We start from the raw sequence: 16670 nt of genomic DNA, 5'->3' as shown, positions 1-16670 counted from the left end.
CAAGATCTTTCTGGAGTGAAGCATTGCCTGAAATTCTGCCCTAAATGTGTCTTCTGCCCTGAGTGTGTCTTCTTCCCCCATTTTCTAGAGTCTCTCCTGATAACTATTCAGCAGGACTGTCCTGCCTCAGAGCAGAGTAAGCAGCTCTGTGACAACACTAAATTGTCACATGCCTATAAATGAATCATATGAACTGCCATAGGCCTCGATTTCCCAATTGTTCCAGGCTCATAGAGTTTGGCTACTAACCGAATGGTACGGATGACTGACTTTTCCCTTTGGTTATTAAATTCTAGAGAAACTTCAAGCCCTGATTTGATTCAGATTGTGAGGGCAGGCAGATCTTCTCTGTTAAAAATCTGGAACAGTTTATCCCTCCCCCTACTCCCACCAAACAACAGCAACAACCACAACAATACCATAACACTCACATTCCACCTTCAAGTAGCAATCAAGTCTGCTTAGGTGGCCATATATCTGAGAAACGACATTTATAGTGTGGCTATTTACAGCTTCAAATAGTGCAAGCAAACCTGATAAGTACCTGGAGAGACAAAGCTAGTACATAGCAGAGGCTCAGGGCTTGTTATTAGTAGGGATGGATAGATGCATGGATTTAAGGACAAGTATTGACTCAGGAGACAAATACAGCACACAGCAGCTTCATCTTAGACATACAGGGGCCAAACTCATGAGAGTGAGGCAATACCTTCTGTACTCCTTCCTCCACAATTTGGGGTCCAAATAGGGTTATCTTATATAGTCACAGATCTCAGAATTAGAAGGGCTATTGGGAGATCATTTCATTCTCTTTAACAGGTGAAGAAACCAAAGCTTTAAGAAGTTAAGGTAGGGGAAGATTCTGGGAAGACAGTGGTGGCAGTGGGGTAGTTTTAAATCACCCCAAATTCTGTCATGAAAACAGAAAAACAGCATGGTAGCAAAACCAAAAACCTGCAGACCAATATGTAAAACAAGATAAGTGATATTCTCTTTATTTCAGTTTATTTATTTATTTTGAGAGAGAAAGCACAAGCAGGGGAGGGGCAGAGAAAAAGGAGAGAGAATCCCAACCAGGCTCAACACTGTCAGTGCAGAGCTGACAGTGGGGCTCAAACCTGTGAACTGTGAGATCAGGACTTGAGCCAAAATCAAGAGTCGGACACTTAACCAACTGAGATACCCAGGCACCCCGGTGATAAGGTATTTATTTTATTGAACCCCCAAAACAAACAGAGAAAAAACATCAACAGCTACACAATCAATATGGAGTCACCATTTCTGTGTAAGGAGGTAGAGGAGTGTCTTCACAGACCTGAGGACAACAAAACCCCCAAATCACTGGAAAATGTTACAGGCCAAGATCAAGGCTTTTTCCTCATAAAAATAAAATTGTTATTTTAGAGGTATGATTTCAGTGTTGATTTCATTGATATCACAAAAGACTCATACACTCTAGTCTGCAGATTAGGTCACAGAAAATCTGAATATCGGTAAAACATCAGGTTATACCAGTCCATTAATTGGCAATTCTTAAACATTGCTAAGAAAATAGCAGTTTGAAAGACTATTCATGTGTGTATTTGTGTGTGTGTAAACTTATGTAGATCAATGTATCGATATTTTTAAATAATCTTTGCTTCAAACTATTAGTCTTGTCCTCTTGGCACTAAATCAAATGTTCTAGCAAGTCACTATATTTTAATTTTAAAATTGTTTGGAACTATGAAATTGGCCTTTAAAAATACTAATGTTTCAGCCAAGTGCTAAGGTATCCTTTTAGCATCAGGAATACTTGCTCTCATCTTGCTGATATCAAAACTGCTATTTTCCTCTCAAAATGCAGGGGAAGATGGTCCAGTATACATTGATATGGTGCCCCGAGGATGTCTCTATTTATAATGTGGGGTACTTCATGAACAATTCTGGTTTGAGGCAATAGTGCTCCAAGGCAGAACAGAGTGGTCTATCCCAAGTGAGTTTCTTAGGTGGCCCCTATGATGCAAATTGGGCTGCCCTCGAGGCACCCTATAAATTTATTATAAAAATCCAAAATAAAAAACCACAAAATAACAAAAAAAAAGTTTGTCTTATTAAAATGAAAACTATTCCCCTGAACTCAATGTAACTTTTAAATAGAGCAGAGCAACAGTTCCCATAAGAAACAATGGAAGAGGCCTCTAGAAGTATTTTAGTAGGAAATTACATTTTATTAAGAAGAAGCACTCTAGCACTGGTTTCTTGTATGAAAGAAACTGGTTTCTTCTCCGAAAGAAGTAAAAAAAAAAAACAATTTTAATTTGAAGTTGCAGAAGTGATCATGGTGCCTTATGTGTTTGGCAATCATTATAGTGCTTTGTGCTTAGACATGAGCATCAACATTGTTACAGTTTATTGTGTCCAGAATTCATTTTAATAACCTTCTTATCACTTACTTTGACATCTCCAGAAATGTATGTTGGCAAGAATGGTTGGACAAATAGTTAAATAAAAATCTGAAACTGTCTTTTAAGCTCTAGTTTTGTGACATCTGCTTCTGGCCATGGTAGAGGAACAGGGAGCCTTTCACCTTAAGCAATGAGAAAACATGACAAAAATAGAGGAAAGAGTTGTTTTCAGACATTGAACAATAAGCAGCACAGGAGTGTGGAACCTAAGAAAAGGGAAACAATGTGAGCTCTACTACTGTTCCGCCTTACTCCCTGAAGGCAGTTTCTAGTTCTCAGAGAAGGGAAGGAAACCAATCTGAGCCCTGTGGTCTTGCTGGGTTTACAAGGCAGAAGCTGGAATTCAGGGAAACCAAGACAGAATTTCCAAAGCAAAGTGCCAGAGAGAAGGGAGCTCCACAGATAGAGAGTTCCAGAGCTCTGTGCAGGATTTCCCACAGATCTTTAGCTGAGTACCAGTCTGTACGTGCAAGAGAAAGTAGTACCTTTGATCAAATAAAGAAGCAGCAGAAAAGCAGAAGGCCAATTAATCATTCCTACAGGACCAGAAACTGTGTCTATCCCTACCAACCAGAGTGAGAAGACCTCATAATCCATGAAGCATGAGGGTGTATCTTCAGGTTATGCTGCTTTTGTTGCAAGGCCAAATTAGTCCTAGTTTAAAGGCTGTTCTGGATCTGCCAAAGTTTAAAACTCAGCTGCAGGGCACCTGGGTGGCTCAGTCCGTTGAGCATTGAGTTCAGCTTAGGTCATGATCTCACGGTTTGAGCCCCACATCAGGCTCTGTGCTGACAGATCAGAGCCTGAGGCCTACTTTGGATTCTGTCTTTCTTTCTCTCTCTCTCTCTCTCTCTCTCTTCTGCCCCTCTCCCCATCTCCCCCCCTCTCTCAAAAATAAATGATAAAAGCAAAAAACAAAAACAAAAAAACTCAGCCTCAAAGGAATCTGGTTCCCAAGACTTAACTGTGTGCCAGGACAAAATACAACACTATTTACAGAAATACCAAAACATTTAGCACTCAAAACAAAAGCACAATATCCAGTATCCAATCAATACTCACCACACAGGAAAAGAGGCATACGTGAGAGTTAACAGAATTAGCTAACATGAGTGTGATGAGAAGAGAAATGAAGTTTTTTTTTTAATGGAACATTTAGAGATGAAAAATTAAGTATCTGAAATAAAATATATACACTGGATATGATTAATAGCAAATTGGGAGCTGCATGGGAGAGGGAGAGTGCATTTGAAGACATGCAATAGCAATTATCCAAAATGAAGCATGGTGAAAAAATAAAAAATTGGGGGTGGGGGAGAGAAGGATATCACTGACCTCTGGGATAATTCTCAAGTTGTCATAATATGGGCTAAAAATCTCCCAAAGTTGGTAAATTCTACTTAGTTTTAAATTCATGGTATCTCTGCAATAATTCTATTCTCCAATGATTAATAAACCTAACACTTGACTTGGGGAGATAAAAAGCCAAAAATTCAAAGCTAGTACTGAGAAATCAAACACAGTGTCTTAACTATGATACCGAGACAGTGAGAGAGAGAAAAAGAGAGAGAGAGAGAGAGAGAGAGAATAATTAACATCCATAAGAAGTGAATTAAGGTTGAAATGTCATGTGGTACTTTAGCCTGAATTCTGAATTTCCTTGTTCTCATCCATCTAAATCAGGCCCTAATGATATTTAAATGAAGCTACTTGTAATTCCCATAATAGGCAAACAGAAGGGAGGTTAAAATAATTCTATTATTTCACAATGATGAAACAGATTGAATATTTCAATTATTCTACTTATTATAGTACACATAGAACAATGCACTGTAATCTGCTTCGATATATATAGGCTCTTTAACCACACCACAGTGGGACTAATACACTCTATTTGGTTGAGCTTCACTCGCTGATTCAGTGTTGGAATAAAGTACTTCACAGATTAGCTTAGTCTGCAGCACTTAAAGGTCAGGATTTATTGTAATGTAAATCACAAAGCAATTTTATCTTGACAGAGATTACATACTGTTACAATATTTCTCGCTGAATCTAGTGATGCGTTTGCTTTTTCTTTGCAACTGCTGTGCAAATTGGACCGTAGCCCAGAAAAGAAAAAGAGATGGCAGGCTGCTTTGGCTTTTTAGAAACAACTTAATTCTCTTCATTTTTCAAAGTTCCACAAGAAAAAAAAAACTCTGAAAATACACATAAAATCATACATAAATACTTGTAAACCTTTACAAACCCTAAGCTCAAGTGCACACAGATATCTGTGAATGACCATCTATCAAATATTTCAATGTGTTTTAGGAAAAAGTATAATATAATTGCTAAGGGCTGACCTCTAATCATTCATACTCAGGTGTCTTGATACATTAGCTAAATTGTCTCCATTTTACAAACAGAATAAGAAGCATTTTAGGCTGATGAAAGACATCACAAACAAAAAGAAAACAAAGTATCAACAACCTCTGTGAAGATTAGGAAGTCCACTGCTGTCGGTGGTTTTTGTAGCAAATATTAAGTGGTAGAGTGGCAACACCTTCCCAATTTTTCTTTCTTTGGAGACTGCACTTAAACTAGAAAAGGATTGGTACTAGAAATCAGAAATTCCTTTTTGATTACCAGGGAATTAAGTGAGCTATTCAAACAGTTTGAGGAGTCTTTATTCCTAAATTTCTTAAGACAAGAGAAACTAGTTTCCATCTTAAATTATGTCTCTCAAAAAATAAACACAAATAAAACGTCCCCACAAAGTTTAAACCAGTGTATGTATTAAATTTTGCCAAGTTTTGTCAATTCTTCATACATAGTTTACATTAATAATATGTAAAAATGGTGGTAAAGCCCTAGACTCACCAAAAAATATATCCATGGCTTGGGACACCTGGGTGGCTCAGTCCGTTGAGCGTCAGACGTCAGCTCAGGTCATGATCTCGCAGTTTCTGAGTTTGAGCCTCGCGTTGGGCTCTGTGCTGACAGCTCAGAGCCTGGAGCCTGTTTATGATTCTGTGTCTCCCTCTCTCTCTGCTCCTCCCCCGCTAGTGCTCTGTCTCTCTCTCTCTCTCAAAAATAAACATTTTTTTAAAACAAAGAAAAGAAAGAAAATGTATCCATGGCTAATCTTCAACTGCCATTACTCTATTTCTATTCCCCTCACCTGGGTCACAATTGTATATTTACCTTAACTCCAACTCTTACAAAGCACCTTTCCTGGAATGAAAGGGGAGATATTATCCTGTTTATCCAAATCCTGAGAAGCTCGTTCTTTCATGCTACCAGCTGTATCCTATCAAGGAGGGTTTTCCCACCTATCACTCATTCAGGGTCAGCCTTCCAGTCATTCCTACGTCTGTAATCCAATTTTAGTTTGCTTCATCTTCTTTAAAGCAATTCAAATGTTGATCTACATGAACTTATTTTTAAAAATTGACTTCCAAAATTATAGATTTGACTTGATAGTTTAAAAAAGTTAATGTTTGCTGTATACCACTAGAAAGTCTCATGTGCCAGCTGTTGTCTGTGTAGCAGCACATTTGGGGAAATAGAAGCTATACAAAGAGTTATGAAAATAAGAGAGAAGTGGTAGAAGTTCAACTTGTATGTGGGCAAGACATCATATTCTTATTCATAAAATGCAGGAATCCATCTCCATAATCACATGTACAATTACGCACAGGCACTTGACATCTGAAAGTTCTCTGTATACAGGCCGATCACACATCTTGGGTTGCTTGGGATAGTCCCAGTTTATGTCTCTTGTCCTGAAGCTCCCTCTTTCACTCTCAAAAATGTCCTGGTTTGCACCATACCCAAAAGGGCAGAGCAAATCATCCCCAGAAAACCAGAAGGTCGAAGACACTTCTCATGGAGCACACTCCTGTCTTCTATAGACGGCCCTTCAGCTCTTCCATACATGTTCTTGTCACCTTCATAGCAACCCTGTGAGTTAGCAGTATGTATAAATTACACATAGGCGAACAGGGTTAGGGAGGTGTAATGACTCAGGGTTCATACAGTTATTAAGTGACACAACTAGGATTCACATCCAGGTCTCTGCTCCACGTGAAGGAATTCCTTCTAGGGGATTGGGTGCAGGTGGGGCAGGGAGGGGAGGAAAAGTGTGGGGTTTGGGAGGCATAAATATCCTGAGAAAAAGCCCACTCCTTTTCATATTTGATTTGAAGACATTAGAGCAAGAAACAGGTCTGTGCTGTTGCCACATTCCCGTTTCATAAGAACTCGTTTTCTATATCATATGTACTGATTAGAATTCCAGGTTTAAAGTGTTTGCTTCAGCAGCACATATACTAAAAACGAGAGAGAGAGAGAGAGAGAGAGAGAGAGAGAGAGAGAAACTGCCAGGATTATAAACAACAGGCCCCTTGTGATTTAAATGGACAGCTGTGTTCTGCCCTGAAAATCTAATCAAATTCTTAATTACAAGTTAAATTTTATAACTCAGTCTTCTTTTTTGATGCTGAAAAAAAAAGAAAGAGATAGAGGAAAAGGAGGCACCCCTGTGAGGAGATACGAAGAAAAAGGAAGGACGCGTAACAAAACAGTCAGCCTGCCTTTCCCGACCGACCCTCCTTTCCTCCGGCACCACTGCGCGCTGCCAAACACATCTACCCTCCCAGCTCGCATGCGGGAGGCCCAAAAGCTTTACATTACACCACTGGTTTACACCCTGAGGAACGGCGCGTTAGCTGCAAAATACACTTTGAAGCAACTTTCTAAAAGGCACATCTATATTTACCAATGTGTTCCACATGATTAAACTGTGAAATTTGTCTCCAGTTTGGCAATACCTTTGAGAGATGTTGTGAGGTTTAGAAAGAAAATGCCTGCGAAGTGCCTTGAGTTTCATGAAAGGAAAGCACCGTATACATCCAAAGGTGCTATTCCACGCCTTGGTGCTATATTGGTGCAACAGCAAATAAAATAGCGTAAGTTATGATGTCACAATGTTGTCATGCAACATCATACACAGTGAGAGCAAGAGAAATCTGTTTGTAGAATGCCTCTTTTCCCCTCCTCTTCTGCATGTTAAAGCATATGGCATCCAAAACTAGTTCACAGTGAACTTCATCTCTGCCACTGCTGTAAATGAAGTTTCTTCTCAGGCAGATGTCAGTGCTAAAACTTTGGTGTTCATAAATACCAAATTTACATAAAATCTATACAGCTTTTTAAAGTCTTTCTTGGTTGGTGTAGGCTGATTGGCTAGGATACATAAGTCACTTATTTCTTCCTGAAATGATTATATTTCCAAATTCACTAATTTGAAAAACAATAATTATGAGGGGGGCACAATGACATTCCTTGAGGTCTCTCTGGCTGTAAATGTTATGTGCCAGGTTGAAAGAAAGACAAAAAATTAGGAAGTTAACTGAGATATTCTTGGATTCTTAATATAGGCCTATGGTCCCAAACTACTCATCACCATTTATTGCAAAAAGCATCATTTGTAGATAGAATAAGAAATCAATCTTACAGGTACTTTATTCCCTGAAAACATTGCCAAAATAACCTGTTCATAAAGCAAATGAGTTTACTGTTTGCCACAGTAAGTGAGACCACTACTTTGACAAGAATCTTGGTGGAGTTTCAGAAGGGGAAAAGTAAAGATCAGACATGTATAAGATTTGGGGAGTTTGGTTTAAGATGGATTTTCTGGTGTGAGAAGAGGGGATTCATTATGATTGGGCAAGTCTGTGATCTAATAGTTTAAGATTGGTAGACATGAAAGGGGGAGGTTTAAAAAAAAAAGGCTTCAAAGCAATTTTGAAGAGTAAACAGTTTTTAATGTTGCTTTATTTGAGTAGTCTAATATCACTTTAAAAAGATTTTCAGGAAGTTTCTGAAATGACCAATAAAGTTATTAGCAACTTGATCTTCCCAGGCAACTTTCTGAAACCATAAAATCAGGTTGATGAAGAGAGTGGAATAATAAAGTCACCTTAATGAAGCATCTGAGGGTTTTTTTATTTATTTATTTATTTATTTATTATTTATTTTACATTCAAATTAGTTAGCATATGGTTCAATAATGATTTCAGGAGTAGATTCCTTACTCCCCTTACCCATAATGAAGCATCTGAATTTCAAAGTCATGGTAATATAAACCATAAGCTGTTATAGGTATAGATAGTCCTGGTTTTCAACACCTTTAATCACCAGTGTTATTGAAATTCAGCTTTTCTGAAAAATGGATCCACTTTAAACCAGCAAAGCAGGCAAAGGCTTCCTCTCAGATACCACCTTCCATTACTTTGTTTCATTGTCGACCACATTCAGATTGGTCCATTTTTTCTTAAGGAAGTTACTTCCTTATATAAGATCACAGTCAATTCTTATCTTAGGGATTATTCCTTTCTTTTACATGACATAGTATAACTGTGTATACGATATAGTTTAACACTTTGAGGATAAACCTGCAATTCCTTGGAAACCCCTCATTGTTAATGCTATAATTAAAATCCTGATCATCTCTCTATTCTGTTTAAAACTTTTTATTAAGTCTCTGTCCTCTAGATAATATCTAAACTTCACAACATGCCTCTCAAACCATATTTCTCTCTGCTCCTCTCTCATTTCACCACATCTATGAGTACATACTTGAATTCTATATGCCAACTGCATTAAACCACTTGCAACTTCAGAATATACCTGGCTGTCTTCCCACACTGGGAGGTCTTCTCCATGCAGAGCTGTGTCTATCTCCTAATTGTCCATTTATTTGCTAACCTATTCCACTCTGTCAGTAAGCAACTTGAGGACAAGTACTATGCCTTAGCATATTTTTTAGGAAATAGAGGTCACTCAATATATTTTCAATAGGTAGTCAGTGAATTGATAGATCAAATTTTATCATTGTGACCAAAAAAAAAAAATCATAAAATGATGAGATCTCAAAAATTCACCTGATAGATCCTAAACAATGAAGAGGAATTCTTTTGTATAATCTTATTAAACATTATTAACACTTAAAAATGTTTATTTATTTTTGAGAGACACAGAGCCTGTGAGCAAGGGAGGGGCAGAGAGAGAGGAGGAGAGAGAGAGAGAATCCCAAGCAGGCTCCACAGTGTCAGTGCAGAACCCAATACAGGGCTTTAATTCACAAACCACGAGATCATGACCTGAACTGAAGTCTGTTGCTCAAATGACTGAGCCACCAAGGTGTCTTGAGAAATTCTTAAGGTGTTAGTTCCAAATCAACAGTGAAATTTAAGAGAATTAAAATTAAGGTTTGCACAAGCCAGATTTGGGGGGAGGGGGTACTTCTTTATGTTATTTTAATAGGTAATGCAGTTAGTTACATGGTTTAAAAATCAAGAAGTATAAAATGTTTTGCACAAACCAGCTTAATAAAAATGTAAAAGTATGAGAATGCATTCTGTTGTGAGGCTGTGGAAAGACATGCACTTTCATACATTACTGGCGAATCCTTTAGGAGGGGAATTTGACAATGTCTAATAAAACTATATACACATTTACCTTTTGACCCAGTTAGTTCACTTCTAGGAATTTACCCTGAAGATACACTTACAACAATAGAAAAATACATATGTACAGGGTTATTCACTTGTGGCATTGTTTATAATTGTGAAATATTAGAAACAACTAAAATGCCCATAAATAGAATGGTGATGAATAAACCATGCTACATCCACAGAGAACTACGCGGCTATTAAAAAAAGAATAAGAAAGATCTTTATGAACTGATATCGGGTGATATCCATAATACATGGTTAAGAGAAAACAGTAAAATGCAAGGGTATCTATAGTATTTTGCCTTTCAGGTAAGAAAAAGAAAAGGGAAATATAAGGAAATATACATATGTCTGCTAGTTTTAGCAACAAGACACATAGAAAGGATAAACTGGAAATGAATGAAACTGGGTAGTGACAGGGGTAGAAACAGAATGGAAGGACTGCAGGAAAAGGAACAGGTAAAATGGATGAGTGGGAGTATCTCTATCTTTGTACACAATTCTGATTTTTAGAACAATGACATTGTTTCACATACACAAAATACAAATAAATGTTAAAAATTTAAGTGGGACTTGGAGAAAGTCAGAATGGAAATATAAACAACAACAAATGAGCCTAATCCTATTAGAAATAAATAACATAACCCTATTTAAGAAGACAAAGAAAAAAAGAACTAACATAAGTCATTGTGGATAACAACATTTTTAATATATACTTTAACACTAAAGACAAAATAAACTGATAAAAGTACTATAACTAATCAATAAATTATTCTGAAACTGTATCTATTCTAGGGTTGAGCAAATAAATATACTGTGGACATTAAGAGCCAGTATCTATCTCACTTTTAGGGAAATAATTTACAAATCATGAAAGGGGGAAGGCTAGAATGGATTCAGTGGTGATGGACAGGAAGTGGGGATGTTGGTATGAATCATGGTTTTTATTATACAAGACAGATGAGGAAAGAGAGAGAGAGCGAGAATGTGCTTCCCTGTTATGCCCGTTAATAGGGTCTAGAAGCAATGACACCTGAGTTGTAATGAACACATCTAGCCTCCAGATCTTAGTTCCTAAAGACACAAATAAAAAGAACCACGACTCCTTGGAGAAATGGCTGAATCCAGGGCTGGAGCAGAGAAAATTCCATATGGGTATGGGACATCTAATGGAACCAGAAAATATGGAAGTGTTCATATAGATCTCTCTCTCTCACACACACACACACACACACACAGAGGCATGCACACAAATTGCATAAAGCTTAAATTAGATAAAGAAGGAAAATATATGAAATTTTTAAAAATCACCGGTGACAAGGGAAACTATGGAGAAAAATACATGAAATATTCAAGTTAGATGTTTGAAATTAATTAATTTAATCTTTGTTTGAGTTTTTAATTTTACTTCGTCTAGGTACACAGATCCAGCTTCTCCACCCACTTATTAGAGAATGTTTAGAATCAAAGTATAAGCTATAATTTGTATCATTTGCTCTTATACCATAAGCAGGACAAAGGAAACATTTCCATGTGCTTGATCATTTTAATCCTTCTTCTCTTTGTCTATTATGATCATTACAAAGAAAGATTAAATACTGCATACTTCAACTCTATTCTCAAGAATAATTTGCACAACCAAAAGTAAGGTCCAGTTTTATGTCTTATGAACTTATGTCTTATAAGATTGGTAAATAACTATAGACAACATTCCTTTACACTCCCTGGGTTGCCCTGGAGATCAGCGTAGGGGATGTAATTCTGGTTGCCAATATCAGCATCAGGTGGATGTTTCTGTTTTATGTAAAAGTTAACTATTCTTCAGAGAATTGCATTAGCACATATTCATGCTAATGGTGGGTATTCTGACAATTAGTCAGTCACTGCCTGGGTCAGCTCTTCTAAAGTTGCTCTGAATGTTATTTAAATCTTCTATTTTTATTTACCTTTCCATCTCTTTATCCTGTCTCTCTACTAGTGAATCCAAGACACAGGAATTTATCTTAAAATTTCCTCCTTTGCACCTTCTAAAGCATGTTTCATGGTATTTGCTTCAAAGAGATACAGTTTGAGTATGAGACTCATTACCTTGCAACTTTGAATCATGCTTTCCTTACAAAGAAGATAGATCAATATTATAAACTGTGAATTGAAAGGACAACCAATTAACCCAAAAAACACCTTTACTTATCTTCAAACTGCCTATTAGAAAAAAGTAAACACAAATGATAATTTTAAAATGATAAATACCTTTAGTTAAGTTAAATTAATCTAAGTATTTTTTATACTGGCCAGAATTTCTCTAAGAAAAAAGAAATGTAAGCATCTATTTGTTTCATCTTTACAATTACTTTGTAATGTAGGAATTATCCCATTTAATAGATTGAGGCTCAGAGAATTTATTACATTTGGTCACAGTCAACCCCACTAATATGTGGCAGAACTACAAATCACAATTCAGTGTGATTATAAAGCCAATGATCTAACTGTACCCCCCCCACACACATAAACCTAATAAAATCCGAAAAAGATAAAATCAAAATAGTTGAGTGAAGTTTTAATTATGTTAAAACTAAAAACAGAGCATGAGAGGCAAAAAAAAAAAAAAAAATCTTCGATAAAACCAACACAAATAGAACTGGACTAGAAGTAAAGAAACCTTGGTTTTTGACTTTTTCTTAGGCAATACCTCTCTACTCTTCTAATACCTGGCTCATTAAAACCAGTCATTAAATATTCATTGCCTCACTCACTGTCTAACTAAAGGGTACAAATAGAATCTTTAAAACAAAATCAATCAACCCACCATATGATGATAAAATTTCAATTAGCTAGACCAATTAGGAGATTATTTAATATAATCTTTGGTTAACTAATCATGAATAGAAAATCCTTTCTGTAGATTCAACTTTGCTATTGGACATCTTTCTAAAACTGTTTTTACTAAGCAGAGCAAATTTTATAGTACAGAAGAATTACTGAAGAACTTGCTACATTAGACTCCAGGGCTCTATCTTAAGAGTCCACATTTGAATTTGATATGTATGTATGTAATTCTGGAGTGATTCTGATTCTGGTGTTCAGACTGAAACTGAAAAGCATTAAGTAAAGGATATAGAACATAATAAAGCCTTTTTTGATGACAAGACTTGACAACACCTCAGCCATCATCCTGTCCACTTACCATTTACTTTCTAAACCTCTAATATTAAAGGCATAGAATCCTGGACCAGCATCTAAGAGCCAATAACCCTGGCTTTTACCTTTGTCCTTTAAAGAAAGCGTATTTTAAAAACTCCAAACTGAGGTTAGTTGCCTTCTGGTAAATTGAGGTTTTAAGATTCTCATCAGTCATAATTATGTGATATGGAATACAAAGTAACAATTGGGATTACTAAAAGCAATGTTCGTGATACATCATTCTTCAGGTTTTATCAAAAATATATGTAAGCATTGCACATGGTGTTCACCAGAACTACTATTTCACACCTTTCTATTTGAGTGGATCATAGGCTCAGTTCATTCATGGTTACAGCAAACAGTGCATGATCAGTAGCTGTGGTTGCTAATAGGTATTTTAAGAATTAATGTATAAGTGGCACAGTTTAAAATATATATTAAACAGCTGGCACCAGAATTCTTCTTAGAGAGAGGAAGAATATTTGTTTAGAAAAATACCCTGCTGACCCATTTGGGTAGAAATATTCCGGTCAGAAGGAAAAAAAAAAGAAGGGGAGAACTGAACTTGTCTGCATGGAAAATGTAAGAAATTAGGGGAAGGAGGTTTCCTTAAGAGTGGAGGAAGAATGGAGAAGGTTAAAGGTATATAATGCACACTCACACCAAAGTTTGAGAACCATTATGCTAAGTCTTCAGTAATTTGGCTAACAGTGAACTTCGAACCTTCTTAATACTAGCCCCAAGTCCTACCTCCCAAGAAATCTATATTTCTTCTTGGAATATAGTATAATATTAGCCTCTTTCTCATAACAAAATGTCAACTCTGAAAGGGCAGAAGACTGCTTATCTCTACATTGTGCCTAGCACATAATAAATGTTCAATAAATATTAGTTGGATAAATATAAGAATGACTAAATACATAACCATTATTTGGTTAAGAGTGAAGTGCAGTCATCGTTTTTTCTTTCCCATTTATCATCGCTTGAACTTGAACTCTTTCAAAGTGACTTCAGCTAAGAACATCTGTTTGTTATTGTATCCATGGAGATGAGATGTTTGTAGTATATAAAAGTATAGATTAAAATGACTAGGCTTGACTTTACAACATATGCTCATTTAGGTGGTTTGAGAAGTTGTTCAACACAAACTGATAATCCATCAATTACTAGCCATCAACAATAGGTCCCTCTAGTGATATGGTCCTTATTAAGGGCTGTTTGAATACCGAAAGGGGATTTGAGGAACCAGGCAAGTTCTAACATTTGCCTGATATTTGTTCTTATCACTCTATCTAAAACATGTATTATTCATAATATGGTATCTCTAATTGATTATATGAGTATACAAAAACTAACAGGTAGTAATATAAAGCCCTCAAAATAAGACAGTTCATAATATTAATTCTGTAGCATTTTTAACTAGCTAAATTAAAAAGAAGTCTGTATTCAAATGATTTGGGGTTACAAACTTAAACAATTTTCATTCCTACTGGACATATCAGAGCTTTTGATATACTAATGTGAATGTGAATTTTCAAAAGTGAATGTAATGAGCAATTCTATTACATATAGCATAGAACCTTTGGGGGAAGCAGCTTATAAAGCTAATACTTTAGGAAACACTGCCCTAGTGTAAATCTTTAACAATTTCTTTACTTCCATGAATTTGAAATTTATTGTTTGGTTTATAAAATATCTCTTCTGGTGATATTTAAATCATTTAAATCAGTATTTCATATACTTCCTATAAACTCTACTCAATACCATTGTCATCTGCATGTTATTATATATTCATTAATATTATGATTGTGTACAAAGTAATTTTTTTATTATAAAGCACAACTTGGTTGTTAAATGACATGCCCCAAATCACATGTTTTCTCTATACATTATTAACCTAAATAAAAACCATACAGAAATACTTTGACAACTATAACAGCTCAAAGGAACAATTATATAAAATGACTGTGATATTTAACTCCTTTGGGAGTATATTAATAACTTAATTGTACTAATAATACACTAGGGTAATGATTTCCAGTGGTACTTACTGTGTTCCAGCTTCTGCAGCCTACACATTGCAGGGTGTCAGTCTCCTTCTCTGAGAACAAACATTTCACCCTTTCCAGAGATGGGTCTTGGAACCAAGGTGGTACTCAGTAACCTGTCGCCATAGGCTACAAATAATTGGGCCAGATTTGGATTCTACACTAAAGCTTGTCCAATCTGTTTCTAGGAAGTTGTATTTAGAATTAAACAATTCTAGTTTGTCTCTGCTGGTGGTAAAAACTGAGTCCTTATACATTTGGGAACTTTGGGGTTTTATTTAGATGAAAAAGAAAACTTTACACTATTTAGATGAAAAAGAAAAATCAATCTGCATAGAAAACCAATAAAACATATACACCAAGGGAAGTGTGTATGATTATGGCACTTGTTTATAGTGGATACTTAGCAGAATTAACAATGAAAAGTTCCTTCAGTTTGTAACCACTTACCTAAAATATAACAGTATGGTTACAAAGTAATAGACAAAGCGTGAGTCACAGAATCATACTTAGAAGCTTCTAGTTTAACACACACAAAAAAATAAGTAAACAAAAAAAATACTAAGCATTCTCCACTGTCCAAGGTCAAAGTTTCCAAGATCCTTACCCACATCTAAAGCAATGGCCCTATTTTTGTAGATGGCTTTGTGACTGAGCCACAAAATAACTCACATGCTGTTCTCTGACCCTCTATGGGCAGATCTGATTATAGGTAGTGGGCCTTTGTAAAGAAAAACTCATTTCTGTGTGTTTTTCTTTTACTCTCGCATTGCTACCACACTCACAATACTTCTGACATCCAATGTATGGAGGGTTTTTTTCCTCATATCAAGCAATTTTCTGTGTGTCCTATAATTCAATTTAATTCTGTCACTAACTAGAGTTAGTGCAGACCCCACAGGTTAAGAGGTCAGTCCTACAATACTGCCTCCAACTTTAGATGCCAATTGCAAGTAGTAAGTTCCCAGGTTGCTCACAACTTTCATCCAACTTAGCTACATATTAGAGGTTCCCATGATCCCCTTCCTAAGAATCAATCATTTGCTAGAAAAACTCACAGAACTCAGAGAAACACATAGGTCTGCCAATTTACAATATGCTAAAGGATATGATTAAAAAATACAGATGAACAGTCAGATGAAGGGAGATACATAGGACAAGATCTGAGGTGTTGACCGTAGGAGATTCATTCTCCAGGAAGACATACCACCTTCCAGCAGTAATGTGTTTGCCAACCCAGAAGCGCCATGAGTCCTGTACTATGGCCTCTTCACATAGGCATGATGAAATACTGTTTCCAGCCTCCCTCCTATCTCCAGAGAATGAAGGGTATTGGCTGAAAGTCTCAAACTTCCAATCATAACGTGGTCTTTTTGGTGACCAGCCCCACTGAGAAGTCCATCTGGAGTTAATTCATTAGAACAAGACATTCCTATTACCCAGGAAATTCCAAGGAATTTAGGAGCTCTGTGGCAGACACTCCCATTGCTCAG

Source organism: Hyaena hyaena, unplaced genomic scaffold (genome assembly GCF_003009895.1).
Source record: "Hyaena hyaena isolate Hyena2069 unplaced genomic scaffold, ASM300989v1 scaffold_529, whole genome shotgun sequence".
Classification (NCBI taxonomy): domain Eukaryota; kingdom Metazoa; phylum Chordata; class Mammalia; order Carnivora; family Hyaenidae; genus Hyaena; species Hyaena hyaena.
This window is presented reverse-complemented; position numbering follows the sequence as displayed.